Genomic DNA, 26,116 nt, shown 5'->3' with positions numbered 1-26,116 from the left:
TATCATGTCCGTGATATTTTTTTCATTAACATGAGACTACCGGGCGATATATGGGGTCTCTCTATCATGTCCGTGATAAATTTTTTCATTGACATGAGACTACCGGGAGACACACGTGGTCTTTCCTTCATGTCCGTGATATTTTTTCATTGACATGAGACTACCGGGCGATAGAGTGGGTCTTACTATCATGTCCGTGATATATTTGTTTTCATTGGCATGAGACTACCGGGCGATATCGGGAGTCTTTGTATCATGTACGTGATATTTTTTCCTTGACTTGAGACTACCGGGTGATATAGGGGGTCTTTCTATCATGTCCGTATAATATTTTTTTCATTGACATGAGACTACCGGGCGATATCGGGGGTCTTTCTATCATGTCCGTGATATTTTTCTCATTGACTTGAAACTACCGGGTGATATAGGGGGTCTTTCTATCATGTCCGTATAATATTTTTTTTCATTAACATGAGACTACCGGGCGATATATGGGGTCTCTCTATCATGTCCGTGATATTTTTTTCATTGACATGAGACTACCGGGCGATATCGGGGTCTTTCTATCATGTCCGTGATATTTTTTCATTGACTTGAGACTACCGGGTGATATAGGGGATCTAGATCTACTTATCATGCATGTCCGTGATACATTTTACCATTAACATGAGACTACCGGGCGATACAAGGGGTCTCTATATACTGTCCGTGATATTTTTTTTCCATTAACATGAGACTACCGGGCGATATCGGGGATCTTTCTATCGTGTCCGTGATATATTTTTTTCATTGACATGAGACTACCGGGCGATATCGGGGTCTTTCTATCGTGTCCGTGATATTTTTTTTCATTGACATGAGACTACCGGGCGATATCGGGGGTCTTTCTATCATGTCCGTGATACTTTTTCATTGCCTTGAGACTACCGGGTGATATAGGGGTCTTTCTCATGCCCGTGATAATTTTGTTCATTAACATGAGACTACCGGGCGACATAGGGGGTCTTTCCATCATGTCCGTGATATTTTTTCCATTAACATGAGACTACCGGGCGATATCGGGGATCTTTCTATCGTGTCCGTGATATTTTTTCATTGACATGAGACTACCGGGCGATATAGTGGGTCTTTCTATCATGTCCGTGATATATTTTTTTCATTGACATGAGACTACCAAGCGATATCGGGGTCTTTCTATCATGTCCGTGATATTTTTCATTGACTTGAGACTACCGGGTGATATAGGGGATCTAGATCTACTTATCATGCATGTCCGTGATACATTTTACCATTAACATGAGACTACCGGGCGATACAAGGGGTCTCTATATACTGTCCGTGATATTTTTTTTTCCATTAACATGAGACTACCGGGCGATATCGGGGATCTTTCTATCGTGTCCGTGATATATTTTTTCATTGACATGAGACTACCGGGCGATATCGGGGGTCTTTCTATCGTGTCCGTGATATTTTTTTCATTGACATGAGACTACCGGGCGATATTCGGGGTCTTTATATCATGTCCGTGATACTTTTCATAAGACTTGAGACTACCGGGTGATATAGGGGGTCTTTCTCATGCCCGTGATAATTTTGTTCATTAACATGAGACTACCGGGCGACATAGGTGGTCTTTCCATCATGTCCGTGATATTTTTTTCCATTAACATGAGACTACCGGGCGATACAATGGGTCTCTCTGTGATGTCCGTGAATGATATTTTTTTCCATGAGACTACCGGGCGATATCGGGGATCTTTCTATCGTGTCCGTGATATTTTTTTTTCATTGACATGAGACTACCGGGCGATATCGGGGATCTTTCTATCGTGTCCGTGATATATTTTTTCATTGACATGAGACTACCGGGCGATATCGGGGGTCTTTCTATCGTGTCCGTGATATTTTTTTTCATTGACATGAGACTACCGGGCGATATCGGGGGTCTTTCTATCATGTCCGTGATACTTTTTCATAAGACTTGAGACTACCGGGTGATATAGGGGGTCTTTCTCATGCCCGTGATAGTTTTGTTCATTAACATGAGACTACCGGGCGACATAGGTGGTCTTTCCATCATGTCCGTGATATTTTTTTCCATTAACATGAGACTACCGGGCGATACAATGGGTCTCTCTGTGATGTCCGTGATCAGTGGCGGATTAAGAGGGGGGCGAACCCGGCGCGCGCCCCCTCTATTTTTTGCAGATCGGCGCCTGACTCTGTGTATTTTGGCAGAGCGGCGCCTGACTTTTTGTGGGCGCCGAGCCGTGGCGGCGGCGGTGTTGGCTCGGCGCCCCCTCTATTGAAAATTCCTGGATCCGCCCCTGGTGATATTTTTTTCCATGAGACTACCGGGCGATATCGGGGATCTTTCTATCGTGTCCGTGATATTTTTTTCATTGACATGAGACTACCGGGCGATATCGGGGTCTTTCTATCATGTCCGTGATATATTTTTCATTGACATGAGACTACCGGGTGATATAGGGGGTCTTTCTATCACGTCCGTGATATATTTTTTCATTAACATGAGCCTACCGGATGATACATGGGGCCTTTCTATCATGTCCGTGATACTTTTTAACATTGACACGAGACAACCGGAATACAGGGGTTTTCTATCATGTCCGTGACTATATTTTTTCATTAACATGTGATATAGGGTCTTTCTATCATGTCCGTGATATTTCTTTTCACTGAGATTACCGGGTGGCATAGGGCTCTTTCTATCGTGTCCGTGATATTTCTTTTCACTGAGATTACCGGGTGACATAGGGCTCTTTCTATCGTGTCCGTGTGCATAGGGATTCATTTACACACGACATGAGACTACCGGAGATATTTGGACCTCTTATTTTAGCTTATTTTCAATAACATGAGACTACCGGGCGATATAGGGGGTCTTTCTATCATGTCCGTGATATTTTTTCATAGACAGACTACCATGTGACATAGGGGTCTTTCTATCATATTCTTGAGTATTTTTATTTTTCATTAACATGAGACTACCGGGTGATATAGGGGTCCTCTATTACAGCCTGTCTCAAAAAAAATTGTGCAAGTGAAAAGCGCCCTCTCTGGCAATTAGAAAATACCGTTGTGACATAATGCTTACATCAACGTCAAGGGCCTAGTTTTAGCTCTCAAATGCCGTTTGTTCTGTCCAATTTGCTTGTTTTAATCTCGAGATATGTTTATATAGTTAAAGACGAAAGGGTAAAATCACAATTGTGCCACTTTTACTAGGGAAGAGGGCTGTACATGTTACAGTGATCTAGCATCAAGTTTATCAAGAGCTCCTTCGTGAAATCAAAAGAATGCATCAATAATATTACACAATACAAAATGTTTTTGACTGTTTTTACTGTTTGATCATGATGCAGAAATGATGATTCTCTTTTTCCACTTAAAAGAGATTAATAGAAAAAATAATATTTCACATTCTTCACAAATTTCACAAATTAAATACATGTGCATGTCAATGATTTTATCATGGTAAATACTGTTCTCTTAGTCACTTAAGACATGTTAAAAGACAAACAAATATTGCACACTTATACATGATTGTTATATGTTAATGAACGCGTATTACTTGTTGGGAGAGATATTAGACAAAATAATGCACGCGTGCTGATGTTGATGCGTCTAAAGCATGCTCCCCGAAGGGGGAGTGCATTAGACGCATCAACATCAGCTATCATTGGTTTACATGTACAGCTCTCTTCCCTAGTAAAAGTGGCACAATTGTGATTTTACCCTTTCGTTGTTAAATAAACATATCTCGAAATTGGAACAAGCAAATTGAACAGAACAAACGGCATTGGAGAGCTAAGACTGCGCCCGTGACGTTGATGTAAGCATAATGTCACAACGGTATTTTCTAATTGCCAAAGAGGGCGCTTTTCACTTGCACAATTTTTTTTGATACAGTATGTATATGTCCGTGATATATTTCTTTTTCTTTAACATGAGACTACCGGGCGATTTGTCTATTTGTGATGTCCGTGATATATCTGTGTGTTATAGAGCTTATAGAGGGATTCGTTTAAACGACAGGAGACTACCGTGATACATCTATATAATAAATATATATGGTGGGCTGGGGGGGGCTTCTTTACAATTAACGGAGAGATTTGGACCTCTTTCATTAACATGAGACAACTAGGCGATCTAGTGATGGGTCTTCTATAGTCCGTGATATATTCTTATATTTTTTCATTAACATGAGATTTTACCGGGCGATGGCGTAGATTTCTTTTTGACATTGGGGAGCTGAGGGGGGGGGATCATGGAGTTGGAAAATTTTTCTTGAAGTATTGTGAATCCGCACCTTTTAGCGACAAAATAAGTTTATGGTATAATTATGGTTTGGCATATTGAAGCTAAACTGGTGAAATATGGTACAAAAGTTGAACAAATGCGCGCGAGGCGCGCAAAAAGGTTTTTTCAGGTTAAAATAGCCAATATGAGGTTAATTTGTTCAGAAACCCACTTAGGGCCTATTGGCGTCAACATGGGGGGGGGGGGGTGACTGTATGGACCATCTTCACTAGCAAGATATTGGGGATCCCCCAATCACCCCCCCGATCTACGCCTATGATTATTATCAAAAACATGAGTGAGACTACTGGGGATATAATAGGGGTTCATTTCCGTGATAAATCTTGATAGCTCTTGATATTAGGCCTATAATCTTTTAAAAAACGACGCGAGACTACCTGAGAGTTTTTGCCCTTTTATCAATAACATAGGCCTACTACCTGAGCGTCTAAACATGTCACACTTATGACATGAGACAAACAGTTTGCACCTAGCACCTCTCAGTTTTTATCATCATAATTACATGACTAGGGCCTACATGAGGGAGGGTAGTCATGAGATACCCTTTGGCGGGCCTTTTGGAACCGAGTATTTAAAACATGAGACTACCATGGTATATTTTGCATTATGTTCTGATAGCCTGCTTGTCTGACCTTCATGAAACAACGTCGTAAAGTGACCAGTGGCGTGCGCAGCACATTGAAAGTGGGGGGGGGGGGGGGCAGGTTTCCCCCAATGGAGTCAGATTTAGGTGTGTAAGGTGCGGTTTTAGCGTTATCCTCCGAATGACCAACAAAAATGGGGGCGCACCTACCCCTTCCCCCTCATGCGCACGCCACTGTGACGTAAACAACAATACTTTATGTAGGCCCTACTCTGATACCAAGTAGGGCCTACATTTTAAATATATTCCAGCTCCCTTCTTGCTTGAGCACTTTACCGTGGATGATTTACCTTACTTACATTTTGAATTATATATTTAGTTAATATATATTTATTAATATTTAGGCTGTATAATTTATTTATTTTATGGATCTCGATACAATTTAAGAAAACAAACTTTCTTTATTTCTTCCTTCTTTTCTTTTCTCCTTTCTTTCTTTTTTAAAATTTATATATTTATTTATTTTAAGATTTATTTATTGAAATAATAAGAATTAGCATGCTTATCAAATTAATAAACAAGACGACTTTGGCAAGTCTAATTATTTCCCACTGCCAAAGTTTAAAGATGCGCGCCGCATAGCATTGTTATGGTATTATAACACTAAATTCCTTTACGTTTCAAACGAGAGGTATTTTTCAAGGTAAATATACCGGCATTTCAGTGTGAATGATTATTTAGTGGTGTGCGCCTGTATACTGGTGGTCCTATTTGACTAAGTTGCCAGTTTATTATTAGGTCATATAAACCCGATCTTGGTAAAATTCTCATTATTATTCATAAGATGACGCACGACATGAGACTACCGGTATATAGCCAAAGCCGGCATCCTGAACCACTTCTGCAGCTTTCAGCCGCCTCCTGGAAACTATTAGCAATAAAGAGCGGATAGTTGAAGACAGATGAATAGTCAATTCAAGTAATCGGACCTAATCGGAATAGAAGTGTTATATGAGTAGCCCAGGAAGCAGTGGTACGAGCTTCTTCTTAGTTGCCGAGCGAATCATGATTTACAATCTAAATAAAGGGAATGGCAAATTGCTTTTAATACAAATTAAAACAAGAGCATGGAATCTTTGAACAAATAAGGAAAATTATACTTCGAAGTCAAGGAGAATAGTATTAGTAAAACCTTTCAAGAGCTATGGGGATAAGATAAACTGAATGCAATGTTATAAACACTATTTGCTATTAACCACATTTCCCCACAATTTTGTGGTAACATCCCGCTATCTCTAAGGACCGCTATCTCGAAGGTTCGCTATCTCTAAGGTTCGCTATCACTAACGTGTAAAGTCTATGGAGATCCGAATCCCGCTATCTCTAATAGAGAAAAGGGTTCGCTATACCTAAAAAAAGGTCCGCTACTTCTAAGGTTCGATATCGCTAATTTGGAATAAGGTTCGCTAGTTCTAAGGTTCGATATCACTAATTTTAAATAAGGTTCGCTATCACTAATTTAAAATAAGGTTCGCTATCACTAATTTTGAAAAAGGTCCGCTATCACTAATTTATTGAAGGTTCGCTATCTCTAAGGTTCGCTATCACTAATTGCAATAAAGGTCCGCTATACCTAAGGTTCGATATCACTAATTTTGTTTAAGGTTCGCTATCCCTATTTAATTAAGGTTCGCTATCTCTAAGGTTCGCTATCACTAATTTCGATTAAGGTTCGCTATACCTAAGGTTCGTTATCACTAATTTTAAATAAGGTCCACTATCTCTAATTTTATACAAGGTCCGCTATCTCTAATTTCAAATAAGGCCCGCTATCTCTAATTTTAAATAAGGACAGCTATAGCGAACCTTATTTAAATTAGAGATAGCGAACCTTATTTAAAATTAGAGATAGCGAACCTTATTTGAAATTAGTGATAGCGAACCTTAGAGATAGCGAACCTTAGAGATAACGAACCTTAGAGATAGCGGACCTTATTTAAAATTAGAGATAGCGAACCTTAGGGATACCGGGATTGTTAAAATTAGAGATAGCGGACCTTATTTTAAATTAGTGATAGCGAACCTTAGAGATAACGAACCTTCAATAAATTAGTGATAGCGGCCCACCTTATTTAAAATTAGAGATAGCGAACCTTATTTAAAATTAGTGATATCGAACCTTGGAAATACGGAACGCATTACTCGTTGATGGCCGATAAACGTCCCAATAAATCGGACTTAGTCACCGGTCAGTTCTACAGCATAGATATCCATGGCTAACGATGGTTAACTATGGAAACATGTTAAAGGACATCAAGAAAATTTTCTAAGTTATTTATTTTGAGCTCTTTCGAGACGAGTAATGGATATATTCTGTAGATTTAGGTTTTGTCTGTGACTGCTAATGTGAGGCCGTCGTAGGTCGTACGGGGCTCAAACTCGGTGGGTGGGTGTAGTTCTGTCCTGGCAAGAAGAAGTTTATGTTCGTTAAGTCATCCGACCCCGGGGCCCCCTCCAAGGGGTCATTTGAGGTCAAATGACTAAAAACTGCCATATGGGCATGAAACTAGGTCCTACGGGACTCAAACTCGGTGGGTGGGTGTAGTTCTGTCCTGGCAAGAAGATGTTTATGTTCGTTAAGTCATCCGACCCCAGGGCCCCCTCCCAGGGGTCATTTGAGGTAAAATGACTAAAAACTGTCATATGGGCATGAAACTAGGTCGTACGGGGCTCAAACTCGGTGGGTGGGTGTAGTTCTGTCCTGTCAAGAAGATGTTTATGTTCGTTTTAAAGTCATCTGACACCGGGGTCCGCTCCCAGGGGTCATCTGAGGTCAAATTACTAAAAAGTGTCGTATGGGCATGAAACTTGGTAGGTACAGTCAACATTTAAAACAACATTTTTTGAAGGTCATTTTGGGTCATCCAAGGTCACCACGGGTCATCTGAGGTCAAATTAGTAAAAACTCATATATGGGCATGAAACTTGGTGGGTACAGTCAACATTTAGAGTTATAAGTTTAGATCATTTTGGGGTCATCCAAGGTCACCCAGGGGTCATCTGAGGTCAAATTACTAAAACTGTCGTATGGGCATGAAACTTGGTGGGTACAGTCAACATTTAGAGCCAAATTTTTGGAAGGTCATTTTGGGGTCGCCAGGGTCATCTGAGGTCAAATTAGTAAAAACTGTCATATGGACATGTCACCATCAGCCTGGTAATCGCGCCCAGCCGAGAACCGCCAAATATGGTAACCGCCTAGTCTATTTTAAAACTGATGCATCAATGACTATGTTCATCATGTCATTATTGTATCATTACTAAAAAGTGTCGTATGGACATGTCACCATCAGCCTGGTAATCGCGCCCAGCCGAGAACCGCCAAATATGGTAACCGCCTAGTCTATTTTAAAACTGATGCATCAATGACTATGTTCATCATGTCATTATTGTATCATTCTCACATACATTAGGAAATGAATTTGGAGAATAGAGGCCTTGCATGTGACATATCATCCCGTAAATATGGCGGACTACTCAAATGCATTCAACAAAAGCATGATTGCAATCAAATAGGTTGATGACAACATTTGATTGAATTGACTGCACTCCGCCATATATCGAACCTTGGAAATACGGAACGCATTACTCGTTGATGGCCGATAAACGTCCCAATAAATCGGACTTAGTCACCGGTCAGTTCTACAGCATAGATATCCATGGCTAACGATGGTTAACTATGGAAACATGTTAAAGGACATCAAGAAAATTTTCTAAGTTATTTATTTTGAGCTCTTTCGAGACGAGTAATGGATATATTCTGTAGATTTAGGTTTTGTCTGTGACTGCTAATGTGAGGCCGTCGTAGGTCGTACGGGGCTCAAACTCGGTGGGTGGGTGTAGTTCTGTCCTGGCAAGAAGAAGTTTATGTTCGTTAAGTCATCCGACCCCGGGGCCCCTCCAAGGGGTCATTTGAGGTCAAATGACTAAAAACTGTCATATGGGCATGAAACTAGGTCCTACGGGACTCAAACTCGGTGGGTGGGTGTAGTTCTGTCCTGGCAAGAAGATGTTTATGTTCGTTAAGTCATCCGACCCCGGGGCCCCCTCCCAGGGGGTCATTTGAGGTAAAATGACTAAAAACTGTCATATGGGCATGAAACTAGGTCGTACGGGGCTCAAACTCGGTGGGTGGGTGTAGTTCTGTCCTGTCAAGAAGATGTTTATGTTCGTTTTAAAGTCATCTGACACCGGGGTCCGCTCCCAGGGGTCATCTGAGGTCAAATTACTAAAAAGTGTCGTATGGGCATGAAACTTGGTAGGTACAGTCAACATTTAAAACAACATTTTTTGAAGGTCATTTTGGGTCATCCAAGGTCACCACGGGTCATCTGAGGTCAAATTAGTAAAAACTCATATATGGGCATGAAACTTGGTGGGTACAGTCAACATTTAGAGTTATAAGTTTAGATCATTTTGGGGTCATCCAAGGTCACCCAGGGGTCATCTGAGGTCAAATTACTAAAACTGTCGTATGGGCATGAAACTTGGTGGGTACAGTCAACATTTAGAGCCAAATTTTTGGAAGGTCATTTTGGGGTCGCCAGGGGTCATCTGAGGTCAAATTAGTAAAAACTGTCATATGGACATGTCACCATCAGCCTGGTAATCGCGCCCAGCCGAGAACCGCCAAATATGGTAACCGCCTAGTCTATTTTAAAACTGATGCATCAATGACTATGTTCATCATGTCAATATTGTATCATTACTAAAAAGTGTCGTATGGACATTAGGATCAGCCTGGTAATCGCGCCCAGCCGAGAACCGCCAAATATGGTAACCGCCTAGTCTATTTTAAAACTGATGCATCAATGACTATGTTCATCATGTCATTATTGTATCATTCTCACATACATTAGGAAATGAATTTGGAGAATAGAGGCCTTGCATGTGACATATCATCCCGTAAATATGGCGGACTACTCAAATGCATTCAACAAAAGCATGATTGCAATCAAATAGGTTGATGACAACATTTGATTGAATTGACTGCACTCCGCCATAACTACGGTGAAGGACACCGGCTCAAATCCTTTGTTTGGAGCCAATCGATAATTTCATGCAGGGCCTCTATACTTTCTGTTAATAAAATACTATGCTGACCTCACACTCCAGTAATTTCAGATCATTGAGCTCAGTAATACATCAAAGAATGTCTTCCAATTCATGAAAACAAATAGATAATCTGCATATCGGATTAAAAGCTTGAGGCATTTCAATTGCAAGGCCCATTACTTATACACCAACAACAACATAGGCCTACAAGTGTATATAATGTAGCATGTGCACACATTATCATGTTGTGGATGGTGAATCAAGCTGCAGTGCCTACCCATTCCCAAATAAATGCAGTGACCAACCGGTGTTCACTCATGATTGACGTACTGATCATTATGTATGATTTAAACTCATAGGTTTTGGCAATTTGGGAGGGGGTGGGTTCAAAATGACCCCATAGGATTATACGGGGGTAACAATTTCAAATTGCTCAAATACCCTTTCAAATATATCAAATTATTTAAATAAATAAATGAATGAATGAATGAATGAATGAATGAATGAATGAATGAATGAATAAATAAATAAATGAAAAAAAAAATTGAACAAATTGTAGCGTAGCATTAAAATCATAATAACCATTGCTGGCAGGCGGATTCGAACCAACGATATTGACATTACCAGTCTGATGCTCTAACACTGAGCTATGCCATCATCTAGTAATGAGGGTCGAGTTTTTGGCGTATACAGTGTTTGTCTGTGAAAATGCCGCCTTGTGAAATAAATAAATATAAAGTCTCAATTTTTAATTTAAATTTATTTGATAATTTTCTAACCTATATTTTCTTTAGAGCAGGGACAAATATTTCCCCTTTTATCCAATTTGGCCGCTAAATAAGAATCTACTTCTTTTATTACTGATTTAATTCCGCGATTTGTTCCATTCAGCAATATCAAAGATTAATGTCAAGCATCTCACGACAGATATTTAGTTGGCTTAGTGGTTTTGCACAGTGCTTTTTAACCGGGAGGTACCGAGATCGATTCCCACCTCTGCCTGCAATTTTTTTTCAAGACTGGGAAATAATAACCTGACATTCGCCGCTGACATTCGTACTGCAGAAGCGGAGTTGTAACTTGTTAAACTTTGCTCCTTCCGTAAAAGGGTACATTATTTTGGCACTACATTATTTCTTTTTTCCACATTGCTGGTAGGCCCCTATTAAATATCAAATGGTCATAATTGGCGGTCACTTCAAATCATCGCCAACTGAACGAGGTTCAGGAATGTACTCTCATTGTTAATTGTTGGTTAATCCACCACTTGAACAGGACTTAACCAAAGCAAACAAAGACTTACGCTTTTTTACGAATGCTATACATAAGTATAAGCTTATTATCCTCTTCAACAATAGGGTTAAAGATTGGTGCTTGACTGGAATTACGTGCTAGTGTCATTGGTTATTGTTAAAAGGCAATAAGGTGTGTAATTGCAATATTTCCTCTGAATAGGAAAGACTCTCTACATCGAACCATGGATGCTGGTGGTTCGAATTAAGCCCGATCCTGACTCCACTTCGCAGCGGTATGCGATGCTGCGATGCTTTTCAAACATCTCAGCATCCAGCGATGAAATTAAAATGTACAGGTGGAGTCAGTATCGGGCTTTAGGAATAAAAACCCAATTCGAAATGATGCGCTTGAGAATTCAACAATATAAATAATGGTAGCTCTATTATAATACACATTAATGATAAAATTCCAAAATATAATACGTTTTCTGTCTTTGCTTGTCACGTGGTAGCGATTATATTTTTAAATAAGTTTCAAATGAAAACAACAAGACAAGTGGCCGAGTGGTCTAAGGCGCTAGGCTCATAGAGTATTAAGCGTTGCGCCGTGAGTTCGAACCCCGCCTCTGCCAAACTTTAAAAGAAGTAAATTAAAATTTGACTTTTTTTAATTTCATATTTGGGAAATGTGACTGGGGGAATTTATGTATGGTGTGGAGTGGTCACCTTGGTCTGGGGCGGACATTTTAAAAATGAATTTAGAAGAGCAGCAAACGACATCACTTGCATTACATTCCAGATGTTAAATCTACATCATATGCAAAATGTGAGGAAATTCGCACGAGTCCATTTTATTTTAGGGCCATTTGTCTATAACTGGTCTTTACATGTAGCCCTATGGAGAGAGTGCCCGTTGAGGGCGCTATAACCCCCATTTTAGGAACAAAAATGTGATTTAAAAAAAAACGGACTCGTGCGAATTTTCTAAAATTTTCAGAGTATGTAGTATGAACATGTAGAAATATAATCAAGTAGTTGCCCTACCTGCTCTTCTCCGAAAAAATAAAAAGTCCTATACCTCAATGATAATGATAGGGCATGTACTTTAACTGGCCGGCGCGGTCCGGTGACTAAGTCTTTATTGGGCGTTTTATCGGCAGTCAACGAGTAATGCTTATCGAACCTTAGGTATAGTGGACCTTTTTCGTAATTAGTGATAACGAACCTTAGGGATAGCGAACCTTAGAGATAGCGGTCCTTAGAGATAGCGAACCGTCGCCACGCCCAATTTTGTTTTGCACCTTTAAAATACAATGTGAATATAATGTAGTAACATAAACCACCGAAAACAGAATGAAGACCGAAGAGGAAGAAGTGTGCATACATAGCTAGTGCACAAATTTAGTTTAGCCATAAATTCATACTTTCATTGGCACTTATGGCTACAGGTATATTTGTAAACATGAATTTTGTGACCTAGGCCTATATAATACAAAATTTGAATTATTATTACTATTTCTCAACACTTACGCACTTCCTCTCTTGGTTACCACAATGTTATCCCACTCCTCTAAGTTTTATGTGGATTTGGGAATAGACACGAATGCTGCATAATAGGAAACAGGAAAGCACGCAGTTCGTCAACTTTGCCCCCACAATTAATTAAAGCAACAATATGCGATTTCAATACAGAATAGATTCTTATTTGTTTGCTCCAAAATGTAAGTTTTCGCTGATCACATTATTCCCCCTTTTAACTTCGAGCCAACAAATGAGGTAAAACAAAGGAAATTGCTAGCGCCATTCAAATTAGAGCCAATGCGTGTATTAACTAGCCGATCGTTATTGAACTTTTTTGGGACGTATGAATAAGACGTAAGATGAATAGAGATAAACGCAGAGTTCACTGATTCAATGACTCGTGCACGAGAGGTATTCGTCACTCGATCGTTAAACTTGGAATAAAACCGGAGCCTCCCCGGATTTATTATGCAAACTTAAATTTTACTGTAATTAAAGTAAAGTCTGCACAAAAAGTAACTCAGCTGTTGTAAATACGCATATAACTTCAGAACTAATAATTGTTTCCACAATATTTTAACATAAATAGAAGGACAATTTATTTACGCGCATTTTGATACCCCATTTGTCCAATTTCGTTCAATATTAACACCACATCGGTGTTTTTAAACAAAATTACCCGAATTTAAATGTTGCAGCTATTTGTATTGATTTGAAGTCAGCGTGAAGATAATGAGGGTGTTACGTGCCACAATGCTTGCGTAAAAACCATTGATCGCTGTAAACTGCAACTTTTAAATTCGGGTATTTTTCTTTAAAAGCACTACTGTGTTGTTAATAATAATATTGAGTATCATAATACGCGTAAATAAATCGTCCTTCTTTCTATGTAGAAATATTGTGGAAACAATTATAAGTTCTGAAGCTATAGGCGTATTTATAACAGCTGAGTTACTTTTTGTGCAGACTTTACTTCATGCATAGTCTCAGATTCGAACTAGCGCAGTGTATTTCGGATTCGGACTAGCGGCAGTGTCGGACTGAAAACATGAAAAAGTGTTTTCAGATTCGGACTAGCGGTGTGTTGGACTGTTGCAGTGGTTTTCATTTTCGGACGAGCGCATGCGTTTTTTCGGACTAGCGCAGTGTTTTTCACTGTTTTTGACGCACCCCTAAGTATAGGGATCTTGTTTAGTCGGACTAGCGGCGTGTCCGGGTGTGTCGGACTAGCGGCGCACAGTGTCATCGCCCCGATATCTTCATGGCAGAAATCGCCATGGTAGGTTGAATCCACAGCCACGCATGGCCATTTTGTTTCGACCTTTAAGACACATAATGAGCCGAGGGACATCCCGACTAACATGATTGTCAATACCGCGGTAATTGACTTCTCTAGTGTGTAAAGTGAGCTTGTATACGCCATGTGAGGGGGTGCTCACACTACGCTGTGTGTGAGTGAACATGTATACGCCATGTGAGTGAGTACTCACATCAGAAAATCAGAATATTTTTGTCAGTTTATGAGTTCAAGACGCATGCTTCTTTCTCAAGACGCAAGCTAACGACTATCATATCCGTTGAACATATATATGTTCAAGTGCAAGAAACCAGATCTGGTTTCTTTATACGAAATCATTTACGGGAGATATTCATCATTTTCTACCCCGGTATCCAAAGATTTATCGTCTGAATATCAATCGTGAATAGCACATTTACGTGTATCGATCCCGGGTATTCATTTCAGTGTCTCTGGCTGTTGTGATGTGCCCTGAATAATTTAATTTGATTATTTATCTTTGTTTACAAAGTTACATGAGTGATGACATTTTGGGGAATTCCCTCTCAAATTGAACAAAACAAGTTGAATCATATCTAATTTGGAATATTTGGAAACCCCTGAGATTGTAAAAAGTAAAGATGATGTCACGGGATTCCCCTCAGGAAGTGATGTAATGAGAAAGGTTAATGTTATAAGTAAGACTTGGGAATTTCGCAGATTGAGCATAGTGTGAAGGTAGTAAATGGAGTTTTTCCAATGCTTGATATATAAGAAAATGTAAACACAATTATTGTCGCAGTTGATAGTGTTGATCTGGGCTAGCTAGCTAATATGCTTACAGTCCAATTCCTTCAAAGAAAGGAAATTGCAAACCAGAAATATTTTATGTAGTCAAAGTACTACTATTTGCCAGTGTTGTCGGAGAAGATCTAGAATACGTCCAAGAACGTACTTCTTCCAAGAAAGGAATATATATTCTTCTGTCGACTTGCTGAAGTCTGGTATTCTGATTCAACGCAACTGTCAAAATAAGTGGGGACAACTGCATCGCAGTCCTGCTTCCTGAAGATATTGTGTGAAAGGTGGAAATAGCACCAAGTTTGGAGAAAGCAGCGCAAGGAGTTTAATATTGGAGAACGGCGCAAGGAGTGAAGTGATTTGGAGAACTGCGCAAAGAGTTACGAATGTGTTTGGAGAACGACGCAAGGAGTTTAGTACTTGGGAGAAAGTAACACCATTTTCGTATGAGGATTTTATACGCAAGGATTTATCAATGCAAGTGTACAAAGGACTTCGCTGATTTTTGCAGGACACGTGAATAAGGATATATTACATCAGTCGTACGTCCAGAACATTGCAAGAACTTTATGATCACCAAGAAGAAGAATGCTGGCTAAGTACTAAATAGTTAAAGAGTGATTATATTTGATTATTATGTATGTGCATTTGTTGTCATATATTGTACCAATCATAACTGGCTTTCAATTAAAGACTGAGATTTTGTTAGCTTAATCAAACAGTGTATTTGTGTTGTGCATTCATGTGAGTTCGGGTAAAAGGTGATTTTGGCCTTGAGTCAAGTACGACTCGTAACACTGTATAATGTAATATTATTAACCGGGCGATGTCGGTGTGCGGCGTGTCGGACTGAGCGGTGCACCCACGAATTTCCTTCACCAATTTTATATAACGCCATAAAATAAATTAAAATAAAATGATTTTAAACATGCATGTACAGTTAGGACGCTGGACAACCGATTGTTATTGTTCTGCAAGGCTCACTCAGTCATTTAATAAGGCAATACAAACGATCGAATTTGGTATTCAAATGAACAAAATTTTGAGTTACACCTTTTCAGTGTAAAATTTTTTTCTCGGCCAAATGAAAAGCAATAATTTTCATTTTTTCAGTAAATGTCAGGAAAAACTGTAATGCTTGATACTGTTTTTTTTTTTTTCAAATCTTAGTGTTAAACTTAGTCGTGAAATTCAGTCATTTAGTGTAAGATTTTCGATTTTGATAGGCTTCAACTCTGCCCGCGAGCCTTTTTTGGATCAACCTTTTAGCTTTTCAAAGTAATATAGTTCGCTAAAGAAGGATTTTTCCCAACTTTCTAACGCACATCACCGTGAGCGATATATCATAGTTTTGTCAGAATTTCCGTTTTGATTCCATAATTTTTGACTACCAGCTGAAAATTTTTCAAATCCACGCGTGAAATACTAGCATTGTGGATCGATATCTCTGGGTGCCCGGCCTGGATACAGTGTTGCCAGAACTTCAATATAGCAAAGAAATTACCTAGTGTTTCAATTGTCAGGAAGGTGACTGGGTATAGTGCCTTTTGTTTGTGATTGCTGGCCACCGAAAGTCATAATGAAGCAGCCAAAACAATACAAGGTTAAACATGGAAGTTTATAACAACCTATTATAATGACCAATGAAATTGCAGGCTATCACGGGAGCAAATTTCCAAAATTCACCTCATTTACCAGAATTGGGGATTTGGGCTACCAAATCGCTGGTCAGGCAATCCTGGTTTTCAATGGAAAAGGGACCTGGTTGACAACAATTGAAATATCGATTATTTCTGCTGGTTGCTCTCGAAATAGAGTACTGAGTTTGACATTTTCGGAGCATGAAGGGAAAAAGGGTAAAATAAAAACGGAAATTCTGACAAAACTATAATATATAGACCCACACGATGTGCTTTACAGAGGTGGGAAATATCTTTCTTTAGCAAACTATATTAGTTTGAGACGCTAAAAATGAATTCCGTAAAAAGCTCGCGGGCGAACTAAAGGCCTATAAAAATCAAAAATATCACACTAAAAGACAAAATATGATGCTTGAATTTTAACACCAGGATTTAAAAAAATGTATATCCAAGCACTATGTCTTTAACTGACATTACTGAAGAAAAAAAATATTGCTTTATATTTGACCGAGAAAATAAATTTCATAGCAAAAAGGTGTATCTCTGAATTGTGCTGATTTTAACATGTATCGATCGACTTTTAGCGCGACTATGCATTTCTAAAGAATTGGTTGTCCTGCGTCCTAACTGTGTAGACTTAATTCAATGAGCTGAACTCTTGGTAATTTCAACAATGGCACAGGGCATGCACAGTCGGTATGTTTTTAGAAGAGTCCTTGCGAAAATCAATCTAAGACAGAGAATCGATTGTCACAAGGACTCTTCTAAAATTATTTTTTGTTTGCGAGAATTTTATTCTCCTAAATTCATCCCTATATTCCAAACGCAAAGTTGATTCTCTTGATTCTTGCAAGATAAGTATGATGCGTTTGTGAGTATCAATTTTGATTCACGCAAGTTCGAAATAAATGACAAATCCCGTAGGCTTTCGTGTGGACAAACATTATTTTGACGCTTCCCCTTAAAACTGGCGCCACATCCGTAATTTACATTCTCCCTCAGTCAATTTTTCACCAAATACTTTTAGAAAGTTACGCAACAAAAACTTGAAACAGATTTTCCATCTGTGAGAAATCATCAATCTTTGAAATTGGGTAAAGATGTTTTTAGACGCATCATCATCAGTCGGCTGCGAAGCAGGCGACTACAAGCTTTCTCCACTATTGCGATCTTGGGCAAGCGAAACAATTTTTTTTTGGCTGCAACATCCCTTCAGTATCTCCCAGGAGGTGATGGACATACTGTAAGTAAGCTTAAGTACAGTGTGCGCGGCCGTCCCGGTTTCCTCTTCCCATGTGGTGGAATATAAAGCGCATATTCTTTCACAGGCTCGCCATCTTCAAGACGCAGTATATGGCCGAGAAACTTGAGTTGATGAATCTTGACTCTGGCAACCAGTGGAGTGGTGTTGATCAGATTGTAGATGGTTTTATTTGGAATCCGATCCACACGCTTGTTGTTTAACATGACTCTGTAGCAAGATGTTGCAAAAGCATTGACCTTGTTTCTTGAAACATTTCTTAATTTTATGTTATGCAAGTGGTAAACGACATAACAGAGAAATTGCGATTTCCTTATGTACAAGGTGTCCAATAAAAAGGTTACATGTAGAAAATGAACCGCATATTGCGACGATACAACAAAACACTTGTCATTTTTTCAGATATTATTTATTTATTCTTCTTGTAATTGTCTGCTAAGTTTCAATTTTGTATCTTTAAAGCAATTTAACTTATAAGCGCATGAAGACAGAGGTGTCAGGAGTCACTAACCAAAAAAAGACATCAGTGATAGTTAAGGTTACGCATTTTTAATTGAAGGCTACGCATAGTTAAAGTAACAGAACTCCATAGTTAAGGTTACACATAGTTAAGGTTTCACATTTTTAAGCCCTGACTGGCTGGGGCCCAGTACCAACAAAAACGTCAAGACCACAAGTCTGGTAGGGCTGAGGCTGGAAACTTCCATAGCGATAACTTGCAATTATTGGAGTTCCAATATATGATGCAGGGCAAGAAAGCAAGACGCAACCTTAACTTTCGATTTTTTCGCCCCTTAATTTCCTTCATTCTATGGTATGATCATTTTAAATCCAGTTAGAATGATTAATATGATCATTTTAATTGGGAGACTGGGTTGATTGAACACACAAAGGAAAGTCTAACTATTAATAAAATAATCCTTTTTGTTTATAAGAAATCATAATAAAGCAAGGTGTGAAAAATTTACTATACGCGCGGTTCATACGTACATATTGACCATTGAAATTGTTTGAGATCGGCCGTACAAAAAGAGATTGCGATTTGCTTTTTTGATACAAACGCACGGTCCACGTCGAAATTGACATTTTGTATGGCGTCATGACGGTTCATGTAATTTTCATCATTTTGAAATTAAAAGTTTTTAATGCATGGTCCTTAATCTATAGGTCTACCAAAATATTTGTTTTTTGGCAACCATAATATTTTACAAGCACTGATACAATCAATTTTAAGCAGCATGTTAACCTTGGTCTTTAGTCCAAATCAAAAGCATGCTGTAGTAGACATAAGACCCGGACACCACCACACCACTAAATTTCAAGTGTTTCGCCCTCTTGTGACCAGATCAGATGTTGGTCTTTGTTCCAGCCGCCTTGCTCCAATCCAGCTTGGAACACCGTAATCTCTCTAGATGAAAAGTGACATTGTACATGTAGTATATATTGGAGACTTTGCCTATCGGTACACAATACAGCAACACGGAATTAAATAAAGCTTCACATTGTTATCATTTTCATGCTACTATTTTTTCCTTTTTGTCACTTTTTCATATAAAAAATATATATTTGTACACTTATCCTTCTCTTATACACGATTCTTAAAAATTCCAAGCATTTTTGTGCCTTTAAATTCTAACCAAAAGCACGTGGTAGTTTATTAAAATAAAGACTTTTTCAAAGGATCAATGTTCGTCTAATTGATCGTTTGTCCTCTGGGATGTAGCATCCATATCGATCGTCGGCTCCAATCCTTCAGTAATGCCGAAAGTTCTTTTTAATCCTACCTGAAACTGCCGATACTGCATTGTGTAAATAAAAGGGTTTGCACACATATTGGGCATATGCAAATACTTTTGTCACTGCGTACCAAGTACCGGTGAAGTCCAATGGACCTCCTAGATTATAGACAAGATAGTTGAAGGCAATAGGTGCCCAACAGATGGCGTAGACTGTCGACACAGATAACATTGTTTTGATAACATTCTTTTTAGCGTTCGATCTAGCCACTGATTTACTCTTGTGAATTTGGCGGGAGTTTTGATTTGATACATCTGGTGCGTTGGACACGGTTCGTAATGGAGACTGGACTGCTGCTGTACGCTTTGCTGCGCGACGGAGTTGACGAATAATTTGATAATAAGTAAACAGCATTACTGACAGAGGGCCCAGATATGTGACGAAGAAAATCAGAACTCCTACAAATCCTTGGAGGGCTTTACTTTTCCAGACCGGTATACATCCAAATGGAGGAAAAACCTCTTGAATAACTGCCCAGTAGCTATCAATGATAAACCCGAGCGTCCAAGTGAAAATCGCGAATGGGACAATTCGTCCTTTAATTTGTCCTGACGATTGTCGGTACCTCTGGGGCATCATGATAGCAAAATATCGTTCTAATGTGATGTTGACTAAGTTAATACTTGACGAAATAAATAAGGCCCACATAACGTATTCAGATACCCAAAATCGACAAATAAATAAATCCACTCTATTCCCTGGTACTAATACAATCGTTGGTCCAAGGTGCAGAAGAAGAAATACAAGAGATGTAGTGAAGTCAATTAACGATTGATTTATGATGAACAAATTCACCAGATTTCGTAGGGATATTCTGCGCATGAATACATAGATGACCAGTCCGTTTCCACAAACTCCAAGAGTTCCTATCATGCCATCCAATACCATCCACACCACCAAAAACGCGCTTGCACCACCACCACTACCACTGCTACCACCCCCACCACCGCTGCCCGTGTCATTAAACATGTTATCATCATCGTAGCTCAAATTATCCGCTGCCATCTTGTTGACTTATCCAATTCTTCTATGTTGCGTGTAATTCCTACAGCTGAAACATTGACCAAGACTAATCTCAGATTGCTAACCAAACATTCAATGTTTATTGTAGATTTCCAGATCGTCATATATTGTTGAAACATTCACATCAATGATACGCTTTCTTTGCTCTTTTCACACATGAGAGGAGTACGAAAACATCGTTTTATATGCTAGATCCACCACAATAATGTTCTTTAAAATATGCTCCGTTTCGTTTTTTTACTCCACAACGCCTGTACAGCTGATTTGATCTGATTCTCTATTATAGGTATCTGAAAAATATAAATAGAAGCATGTGATCAGATTTTAACCACATTTTTAAAATGTTGAAGTGTTTTTATTTTCATGTATTTTTATGAAGTTCATATAACCCGACATTTAAATGTTAGTATAACGTTTTGACCCACAACACAACGCCTTTATAGCACATTTATAACGTTTTAAAAACATTTTTGTGTTTGCTGGGTTGTCATATGGATTATAAAACTACACATAAGTTTTGGAATCCTTGTATTAAGATAAAGAATTTGGTATGAATGTTTAGGTATTTTGCACAATTTAATATTAAAGAAATTTTTGAATCCTTGAATGGGGTAACTGTTGCGTGGAAACGGAACGCACGGGTTACAAAATTGCTAACATAGAAGAAAATGTTCTCCTTACTCTTCTGAACATCTTGATATATGATTTGTCCATAAAGAAACATCTGTTCTACGAAATCATACTTTCGGCTACATGGCCTATACTGTTAGCAACAAATCTTCAAATCCACCATGACGGTCCATCTAAGTAAAAACGTCACTGCTTTAGCTGGCTTCGCCGCTAAACATTTAGTAACCAATTTATTTTTTGGTAATAAGCAAAATTGACACTATTTGTGAAAGAATAGGAACATCCTACAATTCTACCCCAGTATTTCCTTGAATCTTCATAATGTAGCTAATAAACTATAATCAGTAGATAGGGCAAACTATAAATTTTTTTTTATCCTCGGGACTTGCAAAACCATCGTATAAACACAACAATTTTGAGCCCTTTTATTATATTGTCCCCATTCAAACACCGATATGCTGTCCGTCGGGGTTGTTGAATGCAACATGCTTACTCACCATAACTGTACTAGTGAAACCTTTCATGAGGTTTTAAAATGTTGTGGACTTGATAGTGTTAAATGTTATTCAAGTACATTTGTAGGACATTATTGTTGACGATATATCAAAGAAACAACTCCAAACAATAAGTAATTTAGCTGTAAAGAGCATTTTTGTTGACTTTGTCATTCACTCCAATACTCTTTCAATCCAGGGACTAACTTGGAACAGCAATATCTGGAATCTGGAATTCCAATCTGTGACATCACGCTGACCGACAGAATAAAGAATTTCCGCAGGTGGGTGGATTTTGTTATTCTGCAACGAAATCCCCCGCGAATTTCTTTTTTAATGACATCAAATTGCTTCATCACCATTTATTTGGGTCATAATCCCCAACAACTATAAACCACACAAAGGCTTTAATATAGCGTATTTTTGACCGACTGATCCTGATTTAAGGTCTTCTGTATCAAGCTAGAACCGGGTCAACTTTGGCTTGTAAACAGGAAAACAGGAATATATGTCTCGTCGACTAATCCTGTTTTCAGATTCTATGGTCTTTTAAGAAATATGAGGTTAAGCTTTGATAGTTTTGATAGAATAACAGATTTCCGTTTTTGGTTTGTGTTTGTTTGTTGTGGTATTGGTGTGTTTGTTTAATTATTTTTTGGTAAATACCATCAGAGGGTGTTTTTTTTTTATCAGCCATTCTTGCTTTAATATAATTTTGTTTAGGGAGTCAATGAATACTGGTTTGCTCAATTTTATAATTGATATGTCGTGACATATAACCAATAATTACAAAGTACTCATACGTTGATGCCATTGACGAATTCAAATTGAATATTATGAAATAAACATGAATGCAATATAGTTGCTAAATATTATTATTAATTGCATTTTATTTCAGTCACACGTATGTGAAGCTGATTGTTCGAATATATGGGTCGTTCACGAAAAATAACAAAAATGGCCATAATTTAATTCAACAAACAAGGTCTTAACACATTCAATATTATTTTCAATTAAATTTTCTGTAAATGTTTTTCAATTGAATTTGGTCTGCCGTCAAACTAGACTATGCCATATTCGAATGTTATTAAAAATATGTTATTATTAGTCATTATGAACCCATTTCGTTGAACTCAAAATTATACTGATGTTTATTAAAATTAAAGTATTCAATAGTAAAATGGTCATAAAGAGTTAAAAATATCAGACGATTAGTGACAATAAAAGTAATTAAATGCAACATTATCTTGCATAATTATAACGGCTCACTTTAATACTGAACAATTCTGATTTTGGAATCTACCAGTTTATTGATAGCGAACCCACAAAAGCGCCGCAAATACCACAGACAGTTGTTTACGGTGTAGTTAATGGTAATGGCGCGGGCCCAGACGATTTAAACCATAGCGAGGTATGGGCGACCAATCACAAGGCAGATCCATTTAAAGATGCATTACATCATGGACAATTTTAGTTAGGCCAGAAATTGGCCTAACTCTCCATAGAGTCCCGTGTTAAAAATCTTAACCGCAAGGCAATGTCAGTAGTCCACTTGGGAAGCTAACAAACAGAGGGAGTAGGGTGACTGATCAGATGTGAAAATCTATCAATTGTGCACACATTAATTAAATCAGAGTTTTAAGCTTAAATACAATATCCAGAGTATGCACAATGGGCAAGTGGACTACGGGGTAGTCTACCGTCAAACCAGTCAAGTTAGCTCAGTCGGTAATAAATGCGTTCACGGTAGACTCCGGTGCGGCACTGTGGTGTTCGAGCCGCGACGCAGTCTCTTGTTTGTTCTCGGGAATAATTGAACTACCTTGAAATTCCCTGGGAAAGGAACTAACTGTTTAGTACGGCATTAGTCTCGGTTACCCGTATCAGAATTAGGGCAGTTGATCCTGGCTGCGATTTATTGTCATATGTAGGCCTAATAGGGCGTGCGCTTCGAAGCTCCTAATCCGAGTAATCCCTGTAGGTTGTTAAATACGGTAGTTTATATGGCGTGTCTTAATATCAGCAGATAACAAACACAACCTTCTTGCACGGGTCCGACCGACCCAGATTTTCCGTTTTGGGAACGTCATTCTAATTTGCTACAGTATGATGGCATATAGAACTGTATTCATTTTTAAGCAAAGTTCTAATATTAAATATTGTTGGCATCTTTGCAACTGGTACACACATGTATAATGACAATAAAACATCAGAAAAATAAGTAACAAATAGCAAGGAAATTAAAAAAAAAAATTATTATGGAATGAAAGGAATAACTCGTATTATTTGACTAAATTAGACTTAAACTATATGTAAATAGCGCCCTCAAATTTCACACAAATACACAATTTATATAATAAACGTTACCACAAAAAGGAAGAAAGGTTTTAAAAACAATTTGACAAAGAAAGGAAAATCTATGTTAAAAATAGCTTTAAAAATATACGTGTATATTAGTGTGATAGCTGTTGGTATTGTCCAGATTGTCCAGATTGTCCAGACCGAGGAGATTTACGTAAAAGATGGTGAACAATTTAGATAATGAAACGTTAATTGCCTCACCATTGTATGATCATATATTAATTGACTGATTGTATTTCAATAAAACATAGCTCAGTTCCGGGCAATTTGCTAATGTGTGCAATTATTGGTCGCATAATCATGATAAATTATCTGTGCAGCTCCCCAAATTCCATTGGGTGACGGATATTTTTGATAACCAAATAGTGGCGTAGCGTGAGTCATGAGTCATCATATTGGGAGGGGGGCACCGACCATGATTGGGAGCACCGGATCTGATTGGGGGCACAAGCCGTTTTACGGCAATTTTCCTATGGGATTTTTTTTAAATTTCAGATGGGGGGGGGGGCGTGCCCCGTGCCCCTATGACGCTACGCCACTGCCAAACAACTAATCACCGATTTTGAAAGTAGGAGGAAACCGGAGTTCCCGGAGAAAACCTGCAAATTGATGTGACTGATATGTGCTCTCAGGTCCCACAAAAACACTGTGCCAAGGTGCGTGACCTAGCCCTTTAATATAAAGCATCTAAATCTATGTATGTCACCGATATTTTTGTACATAAAGTAGAGAAACCCCATGTTGTTCCACCTTTCCATACACAAATCTGGCATATAGCGTAGTAAATTGTCTGTCATTTTAAAACTAAAGCTTTCTTAAGGGGGTACGTACTACACCCCTGCCCAATTTTGTGTCTATTTTTGCATTTTTCTCAAAAATTATGGTGCATTGGGGACAACTAAGATATGTATATTATAGGGGCAAGGACTACAACTACTGCACTGGAAATTTTACTTCAGCACAGACAACAGTTGTGGAGTTACAGTAAAAAATGAGGGAAAACCAATATTTGATCAATAAATCAATAACTATTTGCTTTGAGTCGCTGAATTTTCAGTACAGTAGTTACAGTCCTTGCCCCTATAATATACATATCATACTTGTCACCAATGTGCTATAATGTTTGAGAAAAATGTAAAAATAGGCACAAAATTGGCCAGGGGTGTAGTACCCCCTTAAACCACACAGAACAAAATACTATCATGTATGTTACACTACCACCAATGAAAACACATTTTCGATATCTCCTTTCTTTTATCGAAAAAATATATAATATTGCACAACAATTTGAGATATACCGTGTATTATTCAGTGAAACTTACCGTATCAACAGAACGTCTTCACTCGATCAATGTGTTGAAAAGTTATATCAAATAATTCCATCTATTGTCATAGCTGTGCTGTCCGTGTACACAGAGACGCAAATGAAGCAAACTCACTGGATTCAGACTGTACTGGATACGGAAACGGGGAATGTGCGCAGATAAACACCCACATTCACCTTAACAGCGCAGTGATTTATCAAATAGCAGCAACAAAATTGTTTGATCATCAGGGCGATGCTACTGGTACCAACGGGGATTTGCCATTTTTATAGAACCTAACTGTTTGTTCAATTAATTTATAAGTTATGATAAAAAAGTGGCATCTAATAAATAAACACAAAACGTTTTATTGTCGGGTTGTAAGGGTGTAAACCGTTTTTGTAACACGTTTAAAACGTTTTTAAGAAATGTTTGTGTTTACTGGGATAGTACGTGACATTTTAGCCAAAAATGAGGTTTTTGTACGATAACTCCATAACGATAGGTCGTAGAGAGCACAAACTATACGTTTTTAAATCCTTTTGATCAGACGAGTAATTTGGTATAACGTTCAACAACATCGTAGAATTGTTTAATTGCTTACCCCTGCATGACCTTTCGTGACCTCTGCCGGTCACCAGTGGTCAAATTCAAAATGGCTCTACATCTTAACATCAGCATTGGATCTTTTACCTCATTAGTGGAAATTCTCATACTTCTACTAAAAA

The 26,116-nt window shown here is 38.4% G+C and overlaps 1 pseudogene; it reads right to left on the bottom strand.

Moving 5' to 3' along the window:
- Window positions 1-19,369: 19,369 nt before the first annotated feature.
- Window positions 19,370-25,495, bottom strand: LOC140158327 (orexin receptor type 2-like; annotated as a pseudogene).
- Between the last annotated feature and the right edge of the window lie 621 nt (window positions 25,496-26,116).

Source organism: Amphiura filiformis, chromosome 8 (genome assembly GCF_039555335.1).
Source record: "Amphiura filiformis chromosome 8, Afil_fr2py, whole genome shotgun sequence".
In the NCBI taxonomy this organism is placed as follows: Eukaryota; Metazoa; Echinodermata; class Ophiuroidea; order Amphilepidida; family Amphiuridae; genus Amphiura; species Amphiura filiformis.
Note: the sequence above shows the minus strand (reverse complement) of the source record. Positions and strands in the feature narration are given on the sequence as shown.